The 22,349-nt window shown below is 44.0% G+C and overlaps 1 long non-coding RNA gene across 2 annotated transcripts; it reads right to left on the bottom strand.

Annotated features, from left to right (window-relative positions):
• Positions 1–10,797: 10,797 nt before the first annotated feature.
• Positions 10,798–21,346, bottom strand: LOC123384811. 2 transcript variants are annotated; one of them, XR_006596452.1, is made up of 3 exons: positions 21,078–21,346; positions 13,726–14,137; positions 10,798–12,552 (listed from the first exon to the last, which is right to left on the bottom strand). It is a non-coding gene; the product is annotated as an uncharacterized LOC123384811 (long non-coding RNA). The 2 variants fall into 2 exon arrangements; XR_006596451.1 differs by lacking the exon at positions 10,798–12,552 and having other exon boundaries at positions 12,769–14,137.
• Between the last annotated feature and the right edge of the window lie 1,003 nt (positions 21,347–22,349).

A 22,349-nucleotide genomic window follows, 5' to 3' on the forward strand; every position in this document is an offset into this window, starting at 1 on the left:
TGAAAACCCAGATTCCGCCATTTTCCATGATCAGACCACCAAAAGCAATTTGGTTTCAATCTCTTGACTCTTTTGTTTTGTGGTGAGAATAACATCACAGTATTTTAACTTCATCCTCTGGCTCTTCATAGGACTGACCTCTGGAATGACTCCTCAGTCTCTTGTCTTCATGCCCTGCTCGCCAATAAGAAGTTTCCAGGTTTCAATCTACATTTAGAGCCCCTAGTACTTTATTCCCCTTTCCGGTGAGGAACTCATAAGGCCAATTCTCGCCATTTGCCTTGTGGGGAGGTGGAAGAGGGCTTCTCTCCTTGGTGACCATCTTGGGTTTACTGCATGAAGTTGCACTTATCCTCTGTCCTGCAGGCTCTGTTTGGTCACGGATGTCATCTAAAAGCCAACCCTTCTTTGCCCCTTAACACTTTGGGACTATGGCCCCTGTGAAATATGATAGGTTATTATAGTTGGTTGCATTCTAAAACCAGTAAGACAAGCCCTGGAGCAGCAGTAGCCTGTGTCCAGTTGATTGTGAACCTAAAAGCCAATGTGATCCTAAGATCTGCTATCAGAAATAATGAGTCTATCGTAAAGAAAGTGATCCCCTTGTTCCCCTTTGTGCTGATTAGACCATGCTGGGTACTACATGGAGAAACACTATCAAATTGAAACTTCCTTGGAGAATAGCTAGCAGAGTTCAGACGCTTGAAACTAGAGCGCCTGGGTGGCTCAGTCGGTTGAGTGTCCGACTCCTGATTTTGGATCAGGTCATGATCCCATGGTCATGGGATCAAGCCCCATATCAGGCTCTGCACTGAGCCTGAAGCCTACTTGAGATTCTCTCTCTCTCTCTCTCTCTCTCTCTCTCTCTAACCTTCTGCCTCTCTCCCCTACTTGCGTGTGCGCGCGCTCTCTCTCTCTCTCTCTCTCTCTCTCAAATTAAAAAAAAAAAAAAAAGGCTTGAAACCAACAGAATAAAAGAAACATTGAAAACTTTGGGTGTTTAGTTCTGAAAAGAACTTAATAATTGCCCACAGATTTTAGGTCTGACATATAATGGGTTGGAGTTATTCTCCCAGACAAAGGAAGCATCAGTAAGTGAAAACTACAGAAAATCAGATTTCTTGCAACAATCGCTAACAATTAGAGCTATCCGAGACTGGCCCAGGCTACGTTAGGATGTTCGGAATTCCCTGTTGCTAGAAGTGCTCAAAAAGAGACAATCTATTATCTATAATGTCGCAGTTGAAATGCATGAGCTGGCATGTAGTTAACCAGAAAATCTTTAGGGCCCTTTACACTCTGGGTCTATGATTTTATAACTATATAACTGATTTAACTTGGGCTATTTTTTTCCTAATTCTTCTTGTCTACTATTCCAAAAATATGTTCTAGAGAAGATATATGGCCTCTTTTTTTTAAGTTTGTAAGGCCAGGCAGAGGAAAATTGGGGAAGACCAAGGTTAATCCTGTTTTGAAGATACAGCTGGTAAATATCTGCTAGGGTCTACAAAATTCTCTTCATCATTTGTAACAATCCTTGCCCCCATCCTAGCTCCCTTGGGTCCTCTGAAATATGGCTTCAGTTCTGTTGAATTCTGTTATCGGACTCTGAACAACAGGTCAGTTTTCCTCCCAAGCTTTCCTCTTCACAGATAGGAAGCAATCCAGGACAGTGTGGCCAAGCGTGGGGGAGGGGGCCTCGCTCAGTCACTGTAACCCACACAACCACCTGATTGGCTCCTTCATATTCCAGACGAGAAGGGGAACAGAGAACGGAGGGAGTCATAACATACAAGAGGCTGACGAGGCTCATCCCTCTTCCTGCATCAGTCCATGGCCATTGTGCTGTTGGGCTTCCTTCCATCCCTGGGCCTGTCTCTCCACTAGATAGCCTCAAGGTGACTCCCATCTCTCTCCCACGACTCTCGGCCATCCTTCCTGAGTAAACATTCTGTCTGCATCACTAGCAATTTCTGTCCAAAACCACACATCTTTCAAACAATTGTCTCCAGCCAGGGAAGATATGATTATTTTCATTGTTATTGTTACCTTCCCTACATCCTGAAAACTTACAATGTCAATGCTTTAAGTCACTTCCTTTAACAGATGAGGAAACAAGCCACAATAAAGCATACTGAATAATCGAAGAGTGTTAGAGCATGCTCTAGAAAGAACTTAAAATATGTGGATGGAAGGTGAAACCAGGTAACAATCAAAGATCGTTTCAAATCTAAGGAAACAGAAAAAGAGAGAAAGAAAGAAGGAAAGGAAGAGAGAGAGAGAGGGAGGGAGGGGGAAGGAAGGAGGAAGGAAGGAAGGAAGGAAGGAAGGAAGGAAGGAAGGAAGGAAGGAAAAGGACGGAAGGAGGAAGGAAAGAAAAAGGGAGAGAAGGAGAGAGGGAGGGAGGGAGGAAGGAAAGAAGAAGAGAAGGGGGGGGGGAAGAAAGTAGAATGGTGGTTGCCAGGGGCCGGGGGAAGGAGCCCCTGGGAAGTCATTGCGTAAGGGTGCAGAGTTTCAGATTTGGCTGATGAAATGAGTTCTGCAGATGGATGGTGATGATGGGGGCGGAGCAATGTAAATGCAGTTTATACTACTAAACTGTGTACGTACAAATGGTTAAGAGAGTAAATGTGATGTTAGGTGCAATTTTAGCACAATACAAAAAATGGAAAAAGAAAAGATCTTTTCAAACCTAAATTTTGACTCTATGATTTTCAACTAGCACTTCGAAGAATCGGCACACAGCTGACATGCATGTCACGGGAATCTAAGACGTGATGTGAAAGTAGGTGAGGAAGTAAGGAAGCCGTGCATCTCGGCAGGCAAGTCATAATTCTCGTGGACAAGAGAATCTCCTCACTCAGTGGTTACCCACACTCAACAGCCACCTTTCCCAGCCTTGGATTTCTGGAATCTCAGCCAACAATAGATTCAGAACAGCACCTCCTAAGAGAGTTGGATGCGGCAGGGAAAAGACGTTAGGGTAAGACACGGAGTCTAGAAAAGATATTGGATAATGATTAAAAGCATACCCCAAACTCATAAAAGTCAGCAGGCTGAGGCCATTTGGTGCTGGAGCAAAGGACTCTTCACAGCCCAGTAGGCCCTGTGGGCCTGGGACCATGACTGATGCACATAACCAAGTCATCAAAGCATCATTTAAAAAGTTAAATGATGTCCAAGGTCTTAGTTGATGAAAGGCGAGAGTATCAGATACCTTTTAGAACTATTCTCATAAGATGCTTCGAGTTTTTCTCTGGGTTTGCATGTCAAATGGAGTGTGTTCAGTTGTCTGGAAGGCTCACTGATACAGAAACTCTCATTTTCCAATGATGCCTGATACGTAAGTGGACCAGAGAGTTCCAGAAAGTTCAGTTCTTGTACTGCTTCCTTTCAAGGCGATGGAAGTAAGCTCCCAGGGGGTTTCTCCCACTACTTATGTTGCCTCACTCTTGTATGTGTGCTTTTAGTCAAGTTCACCCACACGGGCTGTTCAGAACCAGATATATCAATGCAAACAACAGGCGGCCCATCCTCTAGGCTCGATGAAGGGCAACCACCTCTGAGAAGCTGGTGGGTAAACAGTGCTCAGTGGGCGTCCTCTCAACTCAGTGGAAACAGCCTGAGCCAACCACATCCTCCCTTTTGGAAAGAATGAATGCTATGACATAAAGAGACGGTGAGCTAATTGAGCTCAGTGCCCTGTTCCAAAGCTGCTATATCCCTGGATATGTCACTTAGAATGCTTACCAAGACCACCAGCAATTTTTAAGGAGACTTCAGTATCCACAGTCCTCAAGTGACATCATACGTTTCTTGAGCAAGGGATAGCCTGAGCTGCACCAGAAATGGGCACCTGACCCAAGGTCGGCCAATCCAGAGACCGATCCCAACCGGTGAGGTGATCTGGCATGAAACAGTCAACCCACGAGGTGATGAGCCACCTCACTCTCCCATCAGAATTTGAAAGGGAAGTCATGGAGAGATTCAGCCAGCGGGCCGGGCTACATACCGAGTAAGAAATCCTTCCTCTCGGTCCTCATGGAGCTCCCAGAGGAGTGGCGTGGCAGGCAAGCAAACGCTGTGAGTAACTGCCACGAAATTGTGTGATGCGTGCAAACTGGCGCCGCCACCATAGAAAACAGGGTGGAGGTGACTCGAGAGAATTAAAAACGGAAATACCACGTGATCCCAGGATTCTACTTCTTCATCTGAAGAGAACCACCACACTGAGTCGAAAAGACCTGGCGACATGTTTATGGCAATCTTACTCCCAACAGGCAAGAACACGGAGGCAGCCCGAGTGCCCATCAGTGGAGGTGTAGATAAAGAGAATGTGTATAAATGCAATGGGATATCACTCAGCCAGAAAAAAAAGAAGGCAGCCTTGCCATTTGCAACGACGTGGATGGACCCCTGGGGGTATTATGCTGAGTAAACTAAGTCCCCCCAGAGAAAGACAAAATACTGTAGGATCTCACTCATATGGAGAATCTAAGCAAACAAACAAAAGCAAAAACACACAAAAAAAAAAAAACAAAAAAAACGGAACTCGTAGATACGGGGAACAGATAGGAGGCTGCCAGAGGCAGGGGGTGGGGAGGAGGTGTGGACGAACCGGGTGGAGGAGGTCAAAAGGTGCAAACCTCTAGTTAGAAGATAAATAAGTCGTGGGATGTACACGTATGGCAGGATGACTATGTTTAACAACACCGCTTTGCATATTTGAAAGTTACTAAGAAGGTACATTTTTTTTTAGTGCTTATTGATTTTTGAGAGAATGTAAGCGCGAGGATCAAAAGCAGGCTCTGCTCCAAGAGGGGGTTCTCGAATTCACTGAACCAGGAAATCATGACCTGAGCTGAAGTCAGAAGTCGGATACTTAACTGAGTCACCCAGGCACCCCTAAGAAAATATATCTTAAAAGGCTTCATCACAAGAAAAACAAATTGTAGGGGCGCCTGGGTGGCTCAGTCATTGGGCGTCCAGCTTCGGCTCAGGTCATGATCTCAAGGGCTGTGAGTTCGAGCCCCACCTGGAACTCGGAGCCTGGAACCTGTTTCGGATTCTGTGTCTCCCTCTCTCTCTGACCCTCCCCCATTCATGTTCTGTCTCTCTCTGTCTCAAAAATCAATAAACATTAAAAAAGAATTTTTTTTAAAAAAAGAAAAAGAAATTGTAGCTATGTGTGGTGATGGATGTCTCCTTGACTTATTGTGGTGATCACTTCACAATACGTACATATCTTAGATCATTACGTTGTACACCTGAAACTAACATAATATTAAATGTCAAACTATATCTCAATGAAAAAAAAATTACACCACTCTCCTGCTAAAAACTTTTCTATGACTCCCTAAGGCAACTAGAAAAAAAACACCCACACTTCCTCCTCTGGTCTACAAGGGCCCAGAAGACCTGGGCACACGTCTTTCCCCACACTTCTACATGGCATTCAGATCTCAGCTCCAGTGCTGTCCAGAACCATCCAGGAGTCTGAGGCTAGACTCCTCTCTCTACATTTTCATGTATTTTTTGAGTGGTCAATGTTTTTCCAGCACATTAAAGTAGTTGGAAAAATATCGAAAACTTAAAAAGTACATTAAGACTCGCATTATTTTAAGTTTAAATATTGTATTTATACCAAGCTAGGATGCACTGGCTTCAACAGAAGCAAACTCACCAGGAATATGTTCAGAACTTGCTTCTCGGCTGATCTCATTTTCCAATGAGAGAACTGCCATGTTTGACATCTCTTGAGGGAGGATCTTAGATAATTTTTCAGTTTTTAATGTTTTGCCATCTCCTCAAAGAGACCTTCCCTGACCCTCTATCCAAGTAGCCTTCCCACCCTGCACCTGCCCAGTTACCTTGGCTACTGTTATTCTGAGTTCGTTTTAAACATAATTCTAGGGGCGCCTGGGTGGCGCAGTTGGTTAAGCGTCCGACCTCAGCCAGGTCACGATCTCGCGGTCCGTGAGTTCGAGCCCCGCGTCGGGCTCTGGGCTGATGACTCAGAGCCTGGAGCCTGTTTCCGATTCTGCGTCTCCCTCTCTCTCTGCCCCTCCCCCGTTCATGCTCTGTCTCTCTCTGTCCCCAAAATAAATAAACGTTGAAAAAAAAATTTTTTAAACATAATTCTATTATTCCAGATCATCTTACTTAGCTTTTAAATTTTAAGTTTTGCCTCCCCCCCGACCCCAACCCAGGTAGAAAACCCATGCACTGTGTCCAGCTTAGTCTCTGCTCTAGCCACAGCACCTATGACACCAGCTGGCACGTGTCTGATGAAATAATATATGTGGGAATAATTTGAGTTATAGACGGTCCTCGAAGCTGTGTGCTTCAAAGAATGTGTGGCATGAAAAGATAAGCTAGCCTAGGACAAAACTCTGGGAGACAACAATATTTGGAGGTGGGGGCGGAGGGGGGGGGAGAGGAATCTAAAAGGTAATTGAAATATCAAATTTTGGTAAGGATGTAGAGCAGCAGGAATTCTCATTCACTGTTAGTGGGACTGCAAAATGGAATAGCCACTTTGGAAGACTGTTTGGCGGGTTTTTTTTTTTTTACAAAATTAAACATACTCTTTTTTTTTTTTTCAACGTTTATTTATTTTTGGGACAGAGAGAGACAGAGCATGAATGGGGGAGGGGCAGAGAGAGAGGGAGACGCAGAATCGGAAACAGGCTCCAGGCTCTGAGCCATCAGCCCAGAGCCCGACACTGGGCTCGAACTCACAGACCGCGAGATCGTGACCTGGCTGAAGTCGGACGCTTTACCGACTGCGCCACCCAGGCGCCCCTAAACATACTCTTATCAGCATATCCTTGCTACGAGCCAGCAGTCATGCTCCTTAGTACGTATCCAAAGCCGTTGAAAATTTATGTCCATAGAAGAACTTGTACACAGATAAGTGTAGCAGCTTTACTCGTGATTACCAACACTTGGAAGCGACCGAGATGCCCTTCAGAAGGTAAATGGATAAATAAACGGCGGTGCATCCAGACAATGGAAGAGTATTCAGTGCTTAAAAAACAACAACAAAAAAAAGCCATCCAGTCATGAAAAAACATGGAGGAAACTTAAGACTGAAGAGGAAGCCAATCTGAAAGGGCTACATACATACATACTGTATGATTGCAACTCTACAGCAAAAGATTATGAAGCCAGAAAAAGATCAGCGGTTGCCAGGAGTGAGGGGAGGGAGGGATGAATAGGCAGAGCACAGAGGACTTTTAGGGCGATGAAACTCTTCTGTATGATACTGCGATGGTGGATACATGCCCTTATCCATTTGTCCAAACCCATAGAAGGCACAATACCAGGAGTAATCTCCCACATAAACTATATGGACTTTGGGTGATAACGTGTCGATGTAGTTTCATCGATTGTCACACGTATGCCCACGCTGGTGAGGACGATTGATAATGGGGGAGTGGGGGGCTAGGTATGTGCGGGAGCAGGGGGCAAATAGGAACTCTCCGTAGCTTCTGCTTAATTTTGCCGTGAGCCTACAAATGTTCCAAAAAAATAAAGTCTATCAAAAAGGAGGGGGACAAAAGGTATCTGAGAAAGTACGGAGAGAAGCAGAGAGAATCAGAAAAGCAGTTCTTGCAAAAAGGAACGGATGACGAGGAAAGGTGTGGCAGTCATTGCCTAATGCTCCCAAGAGTTCAATGAAGATAAGGACTACGGGGTGTCTCGTGAATTCAGAAAGAGATCATCCTCTACTTTGGCAGGAGCAGATTCACTGGAGGCTTGCGAGTGAAAGCCAGACGGCAAAGGGTTGAGGAATGAATGGGTGGTATAAAGGGAGTAGAGACAACAATAATCACAACTCTAAATGTTTGGCAGTGAAGGGGAAGTGAACAGAGGAAGAGGACAAGGGTGAAGAGACTACTGATGTTTTTAGACAGGAAGAGACATGAACACGTGTAAATATCGATAGGGAAAAGCCAAGAAAAAGAGAGAGGGAAAGAAGGGCAACGTAGGAAGGAGGGTAATTTATATTCCATCTTCCTCAACAGGTGGCAGTAGGTAGAAACCAAGATGCTCTTGGTGGAGGGATTTGCCTTCAACAGGAGGGGAAATTCCGATGCTCTGGTAAAAGGCAGGAAGGCGGGAAAACCATGAGTAGGCGTGATGAAAAAAATAGATGGTGCCTTCTCTGCTGCTTTCTAATTTTTCCTATGGAATTGGAAGCGAGATCTACTGAGGATGAGCTATGAAGTGACTGGGTAGGAGGTTTTATTTCCTCACTTAAATATTTATGGGGCACCTCCTCTGCCCAGGCACTGTCTTGGGTACTTGCAATACATTAATGACAAAAACAAAGATGTCAGGCATTGTGGAGTTCATACTCCAGCATGTGAAGACAGATAAAAAACAATGAACACAATAAATAAGCTATAGAGTATGTTCGAGGGTTCTAAGCACTGTAAGGAAAGAGAGGAGAGAAGGAGGTGAAGAGTGCTAACCAGGGCAGGTAGAGAGCAGCTTACAAATAAAAAGAGAAAGAGCCGCTTACAACATCAAATAGAAAGGTATAGGTAGGTTTCACCGAGAAGAGGAAGTGTGAGAAAATATTTGAGTACGATGAAGGAATTAGATGGATATTCTGGAGGAAGAGTATTTGATGAGGAAGAAAAAGTGCAGAAGTTCTAAGGTGGAAACATGTTGGACGCTGCGTAAGTTTCCCGTGGCTGCTGTAACAAATCATCATAAACTTTGTGCCTTAAAACAACACAGAATCTGGGGTCACTTGGGTGGCTCAGTCCGTTGAGCGTCCGTCCGACTCTTGGTTCCAGCTCAGGTCATGATCTCATGGTTCATGAGATCGAGCCCCACATCTTGCTCTGGCTGCCAGCTCAGAGCCTTCTTGGGAGTCTCTCTCCCTCTCTCTCCGCCCCTCCCCAGCTCATGCTCTCTCTCTCTCTCTCTCAAAATAAATAAATAAATAAACATTTAAAAAAAAAACACAGGGAATTTATTCTCTTACAATTCTGGAAACAGAAGTCTAAGATCAGTTTCACAGGGTTAAAGTCAAGGAGTCAGCAGGGCCAGTTCCTTCTGGAAGCTTTGGGAGAAATCTGCTTCCTTGGCTCTTCTAGCTTCTGCAGGCTGCCTGAGTTTCTTCTCACATGATCCCCTTCTTGCCTCACTCCAACCTCTTGCTTCCATCCTCACATCTACTTTCTCTTCTGTAGTCACATCTCCTTCTTCCTCCTCTTATAACAACACCTGTGATTACATTTAGTGCCCACCAAGATAATCCAGGATAATCTCCCTATCTCCAGATCCTCAACACATCTGCAAAGTCCCTTTGCCCTGTAAGGTACTACTCACAGGTTTGAAGGATTAGGATATATTTGGGGGCCATTCTCCCACCCAAATACTAACCAGGCCCGACCCTGCTTAGCTTCCGAGATCAGACGAGATCGGGCGCATGCAGGGTGGTATGGCCGTAGACTATTTGGGTGTCATTCTTCAGCCTACCACAATCCATGTTCTAGCTCCCAAAGATCCACATCCATCCAGTATGCAAAATACATATACCCCCATTGTAACATACCTAAAAGTCTCAATCCATTAGAGCGTCAATTCAAAGCCTAAAATTTTATCTAGATATCATCAGCTCAAAGATCTCAAACATTGTCTAAGTCAGGTACAAAGAGAACTCTAGATATGATCGATCATGATGCAAATGTTCTATCTGTGGACTTGTAAAACTAGAAAACAAGTTATCTGTTTTAAATAAAATTCAATGGTGGGATAGTCATGGCCTGCCAGATACAGACACTCCCACTCAAAAAGGGAGAAAATGGATAGAAAAAAGGCATCACTGGTCCTAGACAATTCTGAAACCCAGCAGGGCAAACTCCATCCGTTTTCAAGGCCTGTAAACAAGATCCTGTGGCCTGAGACTCTGTGCTTTGGACCCAAGCTTCTGCTTTCCAAGCCATCCTTCCTTTTTCATGAAGGGTAGTGTGTGTTTGTAGCCAAATAGTTTGATCAGCCCGCTTCCTTTCTATAGAGTTTTGGGAGTTCTATAACCCTCTTTCATTTTGTCCTCTCAGTTCAAGCTGGTGGTGTTTCTGCTGGAGTGACATTCTCAGAAACTTTACGGGTCTCCTGTGTATGTCATGCGGATCCATTAGAAACCCATTAGACCACAGACCCCTCCACAGGCTTTTCCTGCTAATCTCCGCTATTCCTGGCTTCTGTGGACGTGGCTGAGTCATACACCTAATCTCTTCAAAGAGCCCTCTGTGTGACCCAATACTCTAAATTATGACCCCAGGCACAAACTAAATCCAGTCACACCCTTGGCTTTCTCTCTGGATCACAGCTTTCTTGACAGTAAATCTCCTAATTTTAGCATCTTTTGCCATCTAGTTAGTCTGAGAATTTCCCAAATCTGAACAAATCCTGCTCATTTTTCTTAACAGTTCTTGCTTAGCAAAAGGCTGTGCCTTCCACATCTCACTTGGGAATCTTCTAAGCTAACATCTGCAATCATTGTTGAACATTTCTGCTTTGCACATAACTGTATGGCACAACTCTGCTAAGATTTCTGCTGCTTTATACCAAAGATCCTTTTATCTCCAGTTTCCAAAGACATGTTGCTCATTGCTTTCAGAGTCCACACTGGTAGCACCTTTAATGTCCATATCTCAACCAACAATTTGTTTATGGTAATTTGTGTATTCTCCAAGACAACATGAACTTTCTTCACCAGCGAAGCGTCCTCACTTCCTTCTGAACCTTCACAGGCATAGCTTTAACATCCGTGTTTCTACTAAAAATCTATTGAAGGCAATCGAGGCTTTTTCTCACATGACCTTCAAAACTCTTCCAGCTTCTGCCTACTGCCCAATTCCAAAACCACTTCCACATTTTTAGGTATTAGGTATTAGTAGAGCGCTGCTCTACTTTCAGGGCGAGGAAATCCACACCAGGGTTCAACCCAAAAACAGAACCAACAGAATCAGATATATGCTAAGAGATTTATTCCAGGGAATTGGCTTCTGTGACCGTGGAAGTTGGCTAGCCAAGTCCTAAATCTGTAGGGCAGGCTGTCAGAAAGGGAGGCCGGAACTTTCAGGTATGAGCTAAAGCTGCGGCCACAAAAGTTCTGCTGTTACAGCCTTCTGCTGTAAGATTTCGCCAAATCGAGTCCGACCAGAGTATCTAAGACAATTTCCCTTAGCTCAAGTCAGCTGATTATGAGTTTTAATCACATCTACGAAATACCGTCACAGCAACACTTGGATTGGCGTTTGATTGGATAACTGGGAATGACAGCGGAGTCAAGTTGACACATAAACCGACCATCACGGACATGTTCAAGATTCAGCAAGGAGGTCCAAGTGGCTGGACAGGTCTAGGCAAGAGAGCAGTAGGAGGTGACAGCCTGAAACGTGGGGTGCTGTAGGTCACTGAGAAGGATGAAAAAGTTTTGAAATCATCAGTTCAATGAATCACAGGGCTGAAAAGCCTAGGTATAGAGTGTGCCAGCCTCTGTGATAATGCTATTTTCTTTAGCAATGTAGCAGTTCTGGTCTACGCAAGTTGAAGTCAGACACTTGAGTGATCCAGGGGTTTTTAGAGTGGGCATAACAGAAAAAAGAAAAGGGGGCAAGGAAGCTAACTGCCAAGAGAAATATGGAAAGAGTGAACCATTTAGTCTAAGCTGGGTGGGAAATGGAGTGACCAGTGGGTAGGGGAAGAGCTGGGCTTCAAGAGACTCAAGGAAGGACAATAACAGCAAGACCATCTGATCAAGGAATGTGTGGAATAGGAGTAACTGCATGAGCTCGGTGTGAAATTAAGAGGCCTGGTCGACAGTGGAACGTCTACACTTATTCTTTCTGGGATGGAACAGTTGTGGGGTGCAATAGGGTACATGGTGTGCTTATGGAAAGGGTGGCCGATGAGAGAGAGAGTAAAGGTCTCAGAGATGAGCCAGGCCTAGAGTGGAAATTAGGAGGATGAGTCCCACACCAGTGTCTTCACTGAACGAAGGTTTTTGTCCAGAGGACAGCTAGTGATATAACCAGAGGGGAGAGCCTTATGGCAAAGGCTGGAAGGAAGCAAGGCTTTTCTTTCCCCTAGGGGCATGTGTGGAGTCAGAAAATGAGAATTATCCCTTTGAGACAGCTACCAAGAGAAGCAGCATCCTTTGGGGAGAGCCTGGTCTCAGTTAAGGAATGGAAATAGAGGGAATCTTAAAGGTTGCAGATGCAGAGAACTTGCTTCCTATGGGACCATGGAAGGATTGGAAAGCAGAGCAGTGGGAAGGTGGGTTGGGGAGTTGGAGCAGACAGCTATAAAGAGGAGAGGAAGTTAAAGGATCTTGGATGGTAACCAAGAATAACAGAGAGGAGTGGCATGATGGATTTATTGGTCGTGAGTCTCTCACCAGAGTAAGTCACAGAAGTCTCCTGGTGGATGAGGAGAGGGACACTCGGGCCTTGAGTCATCCAGGGCCTGGAGGGATTCCACTTGCAAGGGAGGCCTAATCTGCTGGATGAATGGATACTGGCTTCCCTGGAAGAAGACAGCAATAGTCAAGACTGACGACATGGGTTCTCTGTAGGCACCGTTATACTGTCCTGTGGTGGAATTTAAGGAGATGTTGGACCCTATGTATACAAATGACTACTTCGAAATGATATTGTGAGTCCTTCGGGGGTGAAGGTCAATGGAAAGAGAAGTCCAGCAGAGAGTTAAGCCATGGGACAAAGAGTCACAGTTCTAGATACATACATTCAATTTTCTATTTACTTTTGAGTGCTATCAGTATTAGCATATAAATGAAAGTTGAAGCTATGCATATAGAGAAGGAAAAGTGCCATCTAAAGATATCATTAGGAATAACAATAATAAATGACAGCAAAACTTATTGAGCACTTCCTCCATAGAGTAGCTGGCAAGCCACTACTCTAGCATATGATATGTATCAACTCAATCATCTAAACCACCTTATGGGTAGCGTCGGTATTAATAATTTTCCCACTCTACAGATGATATCACAAAACATAATGATGGTACTAGGTTTAAAACCCAGAGCCTACACTCTGAATCCCAACCTCAGTCTACCAAAAAAGCAGTAAAGACATAATCCTGGAGAACATGATTATGACAAAATAGACTGCAGAGAAAATATACAAAGTATAACATTGCTGAGATACAGGTAACGAATCCTAAGTATGGCCTTGAAAGTTGAATTTAAGGTAAGTTGCTGACATGCCTTTGACTCTTTTTTCTTGAAAGTGGAATGTGGGATAAAAATGCGTTTCAATTAATGAAAGTTTTGTGGTATCTGCTTAGTGGTTTAATAAAAGCAACTTTAGCACTGGGAAAATTTCCTCTAGTCTTCCCGCATTCCCAAAAGAAATTTTTATTTAAAAAATAATAATCACCATAATAGTAATCATAATTTTTCTTGTTTTCTAAAGTGGACTCCTTGGACCTCACTGGCTAGAGCAGTTACTGGGGAAGGATCAGGGGTTAATTTTAGTTCTCCTGGGTTGTGAACACTGACATGGGACTAGAGGAAAACCTTCATCCAATTTTTTTCCAAATTAAATCAAGAGCATTGATAATTAGTTTCTATCAAAGACATCTAGTGGGAAATGAAAGAATTGAAAAAGCCATAAGCTGCCTTTACTTCTTCATTAATATTTGCTCCCAAATGCAGGTCAAATAAACTACACTCACAGTTTTAAATGAGTTGCTTTAAAGTTGATGAATTATTTTTCTCCTTGGATTTATACCACCCGTTGTGGCTAATTATTCCCACTGCATTCCCCTCTCTTACTTGAGGTTTTAGTCAAACAAAGAAAACAAAGCTAGGCTCCATAGAAATTGAACTCCGTTTCGCTCTAAAAATTTCTTTCGCCGCATATGCAATCCCACTTTGAATACTGCGAGGTTTGTTCTCACGATCCAAGCTTCTCCTGGCTCTGATAGTGGATGAGGTCAGCTGATTTTATGGCTTTCAGAATCTCCAGAACAGAAACACAGTTTAGGAGTCAAGCCGGTAGGAGCTGTGAGTGCGACTCCATTGCGACCACATACTAATTTTGCTGGTTCAAGCTTCTTTCGCTCCACCGGGAGTCAGCTTGTTCATCTGCAAGGTAAGGATAAGAAACTGTGGTAGCAACAGCTAGCTGGCCACCCAAATTCGTGCCTCTCCCTCCTAGCGCAGAGTTGTTGTTGGGAAGCAATCTTTCAGCCGGAAACTAGATTTCCCCGCCCCTGTTGTATCCAAGTGGAGCCATATGACTGGTTTTCACCAACAGAAACTTGATGGAGTTGTGTGGGCTTCGGCTTTTAGACAGTGGGTGTGCACTCGTGCTATTGGCTGAGATAGAGTAGCAGGGCCTAGATTTACTCTCATGTCCGAAGCAATGAAAACACCAGACGATACAGATGAAGCAAAGGTTCACAAGACATAGGATGTAAGAAAACAAAGGGCCATGATCCCTGAGTGATGGGAAAGAAATGAGGTGAGCCAATCATTGCCCCAACTTCACTGCCTGGAGAAAGTTTCTGGCGTGCAGCACAGGGAGGGGGAATCCAAGGTGAGCCTGACAGTTTCCCTGATTTGAGAATATGGAGCTGGGAGCCTGGAGAAGTCGAAGCAGCTAGAGTCTGCAGGCCAGAGTACGGGAGGGTACTGCACAGAGAGAGAACTCTGGGGGTCTGCAGACAGTCTCCATTGAGTACTCAGTTGAGTATACAACGGAGTATAGGATACACACACACATATACACACACATGTATGAGTAAACTACCCAAGGCCAGGAAAAGAACCACTCTAAAAGACTGGAAGGAACAATGCCTAGAGCACACACACGGCCAGGATCAGTACCTGTTCCAAATAGCCAAAGTGGGAAATCCCATAGCACATGAGGCATCAGAATACTAAAAAGAGTCTTGCCTCACAACTGAAGAAAGATTAATCCTAAATAAACCTTGTCTTGGTCTCACTTAAAAAGGCTTATCCAAAAGGATCAAATTATTTTTAAGCAACTTAACGGCATCCCAGAACAAAGCTCAAGGCTATCGGTTAGCATGCAAAAGTATCCATCGCCAAATAATTCATGATGTCTAGCACCCACCAAAAATTGCCAAACAAAAATACTAAAGAAATATACAGCCCATAATGAGAAGGAAAAAAAATCAATTGAAACTGACCCAGAAATGACTCAGAGGATAGCATCAGTAGAAAAGAACAATAAAAATTTTATAACTATATTCCACATATTCAAGATGCTAGAGGAAAGACGGAAAAGCTAAATAGAGACGTAGAAGATTTTTTATGAACCAAAGTAAGAAAGCTATTAGAACGAATACAAGAAAACTATTAGAACTAATAAGTGAATTTGGAAAGGTTTCAGGATGAAAAGCCGATATACAAAAATCAATGACATATCCACATAGTAGCAAGGAACAATTAGAAAACGAAGTTTAAAACAATACCATTTATAATAACAACAACAAATATGAAATGCACTTAACAAATGACATACAAGACTTACACACTCAAAGCGACTCTCAGAACATACCCTATGGTGAACTCAGTCAACAGAAGGCACCTTGCCAGGACAAACTCAATGCCTCCATTGCCCCCTAATATAATTAGGTCTTTGCTCGCCCCCACTCTCCACCTCTTGTCCACCAGCCTGAAATCTGTCCCTAGATCCAACCTCCTTTGGAGTCCTCTCCACCACTGGAGATAGAGTGACTTCTAGCATCGCTCCTTTCCATGAAAACTCGTGTCTTCAATGCTTCATCTCCTTTACGCCACAATAACCACCCCCATCTTCCTTCTCCACCCCTGGATCTGTCTCCTTGGTGGGTAACTGACCATAGGGATTTTCACCCTCAGGGAAAACTCAGCCCCCTGACCTCAGGATAGCTCACCCTCAATCCCTCCCATCTGGTGGAGCCCAGTAATCCGCTATCGGCATGCAGCTCAAGGCTGGATTATTTCGTTGGGAATCACATTCCCGTGGGCCTTTCGCATGGAAGGTTTTATGTACTCAGTCTGGTCTCCTCTCAGGCTCCCTCTATCAGCTCCTGATCTTCTAGCCAAGGAACGACTTTATCAGGAACCAATAATCACTTTCAGTGAGAGAGCTATCAAAATCCATATGGGGGGGGGGGGAACTTTTTCTTAAAAAAGAAAATAATCTGTGGAGATGCGACTTACCCACAAAGACAACCTTCTACATTATTCTGCAGAACAGCTTATTCTTCTTAGAGACTCTAATTTGTTTGAAACTGTCCTTTCCAAGAGGAAAAGATCTTTGAGTTTGCAAAACCGAGGTTCTACTAAGCTGGCTTTCCCGCAACCAAGAAATATTTGTCCTAAAGTTCCTCAAGACCCCGTCTTTTAAAAGTATATTTTCCCTAAAGTTTCCAAGATCCCAGGACTAATTCTTTGGCAGGGCTCAAGTTCACAGTATCTGTTTTTGTCTTTCCCCTACAGACACCTTAGCAGCTCATGCAAAAAGGAAATATTTCTAAACCCGCAGCCTAAAATGGGAAGCTGGCCACCCACAGCAAACCCCAGGTATTCCAGCCAGTATCTTATGAGATACACACACACACACACACACACACTCTCTCTCTCTCTATTATATCTACATATCTATATAGATATAAATTAATCTTATGTTACATATAACATATGTCATATATGTCATTATATACACGTATTATAGATAATATATAACACGCTACATATTATGTTTGCTGACTTATAACAGCCCATGCCTATGCCTATGAATGGCTGCCCTTGCCTCCCCCTCATACCCTCAAGACTTCCCTCCAGAGTCGCTGTTCCTAACCATGGGACAAGGTCCCTCTACCTTACATTTATATTCGCAGATAAAATAAGAATTTAACAGCTATAGGGAAGAGTAAACCTATACCACTTGAATTAACGCATCTATAAACCTGTCAGCATTAAAAAAATTTTTTTTTCAACATTTATTTATTTTTGGGACAGAGAGAGACAGAGCATGAACAGGGGAAGGGCAGAGAGAGAGAGGGAGACACAGAATCGGAAACAGGCTCCAGGCTCTGAGCCATCAGCCCAGAGCCCGACGCGGGGCTCGAACCCACGGACCGCGAGATCGTGACCTGGCTGAAGTCGGACGCTCAACCGACTGCGCCACCCAGGCGCCCCGATAAACCTGTCAGCATTTTAATACTAGAGGAGTGGTAGTAATTATCTGCCTCCCACATTGCACAATAGTTTCTGGAGGAAAATTCACTTTGCGTTCTAAACAAGTAACTTTGAACACAATCCTTTGTGACTTTATACATGCTTATGATGGACTATATCCTGCAGCAGCCTCCAAAAATAGGTTTTTTTCTCTACATTTTCTTGTAGGTAAGTAGCAGGCGAAGCGGAAATGGATATGGAAAATTTGGAGGCTAGAGAGAAGATTAAGACAAATCAAAACCACCCGAGGTCCGGGGCAGATTCTCCTTCCGCTAGGCAGGACTCCTTGACCGCACAAATCAGTCTCCCCGATGCATAAGCGAAGAGCCAGAAAAAGAGAGAAAAAGAGAATGGACCTGGCCCAAAGGACAGCGCTCTCTCACCTGCAGGTCTAGGAGCTTAAATGTCTCAAAGTCTTCTGCTTTGGCCAATTGGAAACGCAGTTATTACGCTACCATAGAGGCATAAACCAAAAACCCAAAGGGATGTTTCGAGTGCGCTACGCTTCTATGGATCAACCCAGAACTTCCCAAGTGGAAACAAAGTATCCCAAACTCTACATTTTCCATCCCGACGCCCAACCCTGCCAGCTCGGGTGAGAGGCCGCCACGTTCTCTTGACTTGCTCCCTCAAGTGTTCTCTCCCTGGGCCACACCGAGCTGGAACCCCAGAAGAAACTGTTGGGTCCACCGCGTCCCATGTCATTCTTTCATGATCGTGCACCGCGGGCCAGTATTTACGTGGCTGTGCGGGCTATTTCCAAGCCCGGCTATTACCCGTGAGTGCGGTGACATTAATATGAGTAAATGCAGGAAAAGGGATGAAATAAAACATATCCTATTGAAGGAAATGAGCGCTCCTTAAGAAAGGAAAACACACATAGGAAAAGACGTGGGCATATCAGAATACAAATAGGGCACTTGGGAACAGTGGATTCCACAGGCATGATGTTATTGAAGTACTTGATACTGGAGTAAGCACCTGCAGATATGAATTACATCCTTGTTCAGACCACTAACATTAGAGTACTGACGTCTCAGGAAGCGCTTATGTTATATTTCAAATCCCCCTGCCCGCTGCACAAATATCCAATAAATCAATCGGTGATAAAGGACACCAACTAAAAGGCTTAAAATGCTGAACAAGCCACCTCTCCCTCCTCAGAGAGGTTGCCACCCTTAATTTATTGGGGGTTCCCGAGTCGCTCACACCTCAGCCTTGGGACACAGGGCGGGCGAGATGGGCTATTAACACCTTCAGTGCTGGATCAGGGGCGAAAGTAATAGGCCGGCTGTCTGGGGACATTTCCGAGGTAGGCATCAGCTTGGAGAAAGAGGATGGGATTCTGGGGTGTCTCTCAGGTATTCCTAACACCTCCCCCCACCCCACCTCTGCTCCCTTAATGTAGGTGTCGCTTCTCTCTCCTTAGGGTGAGACATGGGGTTGTGCATCACGCTCATTTTATTTGGTTATAGTAACAGCGTCCTGTATAGTCAAAGCAGGTTTTCTTTTTTTAGATAATTTTTATAATTTTTTTTTAATTTTTTTTAACGTTTATTCATTTTTGAGACAGAGAGAGACAGAGCATGAACGGGGGAAGGTCAGAGAGAGAGGGAGACACAGAATCCGAAACAGGCTCCAGGCTCCGAGCTGTCAGCACAGTGCCCGACGCGGGGCTCGAACTCCCGGACCGCGAGATCATGACCTGAGCCGAAGTCGGACGCCCAACCGACTGAGCCACCCAGGCGCCCCTATAATGTTTTATTAAAATGTTTTTAATGTTTATTTATTTTTTAGAGAGAGTGTGGGAGGAGCAGAGAGAGAAGGAGAAAGAGAATCCTAAGCAGGCTCCCTGCTGTCAGTGCAAAGCCCCATGTGGGGCTTGAACCCACAAACTGTGAAATCATGACCTGAGGTGACGTGGGACACTCAACCATCTGAGCCACCCAGGCGCCCCTCCAACTTTTTTTTTATTTATTTATTTTTGGGACAGAGAGAGACAGAGCATGAACGGGGGAGGGGCAGAGAGAGAGGGAGACACAGAATCGGAAACAGGCTCCAGGCTCTGAGCCATCAGCCCAGAGCCTGACGCGGGGCTCGAACTCCCGGACCGCGAGATCGTGACCTGGCTGAAGTCGGACGCTTAACTGACTGCGCCACCCAGGCGCCCCAAAGCAGGTTTTCTCATAATAATTGTTTTATAAGTGAAAAAATCAGAGACATGGAAATTTTAGATACTTTCCTAAGTGAATAAGAAGAGACAACGTGAAATCTCTAGTCATATAGAACAAGTGATTAAAAAACTGATCTGTGGCACACTACAACAAAGAAAAGAGATTGAAAAGAAACATGTCAAAACTCTTAATAATGGTTATCTTTGGGTAGTGGGATTGGGGGAATTATTTTCCCCCTTCTTTCTTGCATTTCCCAAATAGTTTATTATACTGGTAAGATGGTTAATTTTACGTGTCATCTTGACTTGCTCAGCTACTGGTCAAACATCTGGGTATGTCTGTGAGGGTGTTTTTGGACGAGACTGATATCTGAATAGTAGACTAAGTAAAGCGGATTGCCCTCTCCAATGTGGGTGGGCCGCATCCAATCAGTTGAAGACCTGAATAGAATAACAAGACTGGGTAAGAGGGAACCTGTCTGTCTGACTGTCTTTGAGCTGGGATATTGGCCTTCTCTACCTCCTGACACAGACAGACACTGAAACTACGTTATTGGCTCTCCTGGGTCTCTAACTTGCCAACTGTAGATCTTGGGACTCTCAGTCTTCATAATTGCATGAGCCAATTTCTTGTAATAAATCTCTTTATATATATATGTATATACATATATATACATATACATATATGTATATATATACATATACATATGTGTATATATACACATACATATACATATATATGTATATACATATATATACATATATATGTATATACATACATATACATATATATATGCACATATATATTTTCTGTTTCTCTGGAGAACTCTAAGCAATACAACTAGTTTTGCATTTATACTTTATTATCCACAAGATTATTTTTATCATTAGAAAATAACTTAAAATTTATCTATGCAAATTCCAAAACTATGTACTGTGCAAAGAGAGCGTCACAGGATTAATCCCACTGAAAGCACTAGTATTTCATTTCAGGTTTAATTTTGATATTTATTCTTACCACATAAATCTTAAGGCACCTAGAGAATAATACAATATTATTTACCTAGCATTACTCAAGGCCTTCACTAGTTTTAAAAGCATATTTTTTGCATTTAAAATTTTGCATTGGAAATGAAATGTTTTAATCATACACCAAGACTCTTCTTCAGTGATTCTAAACTCAGTAATAGCAAGTCTCAGCTTTGTTCCTGAAACAGACGACATTCGACGAAAACCTGTTTAACTTGCACGGTGGTAGGTTCTGTGGGCAGGACAATGAACGAAAATGACCCTCTCTTTTAAGTTTACCAAGTGCTATGTTAATTATTATCTTATTTAGTCTTCATAATAACCTTGTGTTTTAAAAGGATACACCAGGGGCACCTGGATGGCTCAGTTGGTTAACGATCTGAGTCTTGATTTCCGGTCAGGTCATGATCACAGTTTGTGAGTTCGAGCCCGGCGTGGGGCTCTGTGCTGCGAGCACGGAGCCTGCTTGGGATTCTCTCTCTCTCTCTCTCTCTCTCTCTCTGCCCTCCCCTGCTCGCATGTGCGCATTCTCTCAAAATAAATAAACATTAAAAAAACAAAAAATAAAAGGCACAACAACCCCATTTTATAGCAACGGAAAGTACAGATGGCGGGGGTGTAGCGACTCACCCAAGGTCGCACAGGCCGGTAGGTTGCAAAGCTGGGCCTGGGACGCAGGGCCTCTACTTCTGAACCTTATGCTCTTTCCTGTGGACTGTGACACTGTCCCCCTGCTTGAAGAGCTGGCTGTCAAGATGAGATGGATACACAGGAAACGACATAAGAGTATACGATTAAGCATTAAATCTGAGTGGTATTTTCATCGACTTCCATCAATTACAGCAAGTCTCGCCTGACTTGTTCCATTTTAAAAACTGAAGTTCAAAGTTGGAAAATAATTCACCCACATAGTTAGTGGCAGCTCCAGAAAGAGAATCCTGGAATGATGGCTTACGTTCCAAATGAGGCATAAACAGAGACATAGCTACAGCCCAAGGAGCGGTGTTTTGAGGCCCCAGTGAAGGCAGCCCGCCCCTCTGCCCAGATGTTCAGGAACAACAGAATGTAATGATTCAGAGGGGAAAAAGCTTTTGTTTGATTGTTGACTTTTTATGAAGCCTTTACAAAATCGGTTCTCTTTAGGGTCCTCAAAATCACTGATTTCTTCTACATAGAATGCCAAGAACTTGATGTTCTTTAATAATTAACGTCTTCCTTCAGATCATCCAGAGTGGGGCTGGGGTAGGGGGAAGGAGAAAGGACGGTGTGGGAAGGATAAAGGCGAGAAGAGGAAAGGAGAAAAGAAGGAGCAGAGAAAGGCAAAGAATATTAAAACTGGGGTTGGCCACACTCAAGTTTATCGTTATTACCATTAGCCGCCATTTCTGAGAATTTTCTAAGGGCCACTGTCTGTACGAGCTGTTTTGCTCACGTTCGCTCTCACAGGAACGCTGGAGAGAAAGACATCACCATCGTGTTCGATGATGAATCTGAGATTAGCGTGCTCAGGGTCGCACGGCTAGGCAGTGGAACCGAATCTGAACCCGGGTCAGTCTGACAATGGAGCCTGGGTTCTCAACCTCTAGAGAGCACTGCTTCCCCATCTCCAAGCTCTGAAGGCAGGGACCCCAAATAGTCCCAGATTCTCTCTCTCATCTTGACCAAAAACAATGCCTAACTGGTGGTTCCCAACCTCCTTGGAGTTCTCTATTAAACTGCATGGTCTGTGAATTACTATTCTTGCCCACTGCATTCGAAATGTCTAACGTGACCGGAAGCCAGGACCGCTGACTACAGCACAGAATTTTATTTGAAGTAAATTAACACTGTACCAAAAGGGTCCCGCCAGAACTCCTCAGTACTGAAAACCTCCAGAGGATGTGTCCCCCCCCAGGGGATTGT

Source organism: Felis catus, chromosome B1 (assembly GCF_018350175.1).
Source record: "Felis catus isolate Fca126 chromosome B1, F.catus_Fca126_mat1.0, whole genome shotgun sequence".
Classification (NCBI taxonomy): Eukaryota; Metazoa; Chordata; class Mammalia; order Carnivora; family Felidae; genus Felis; species Felis catus.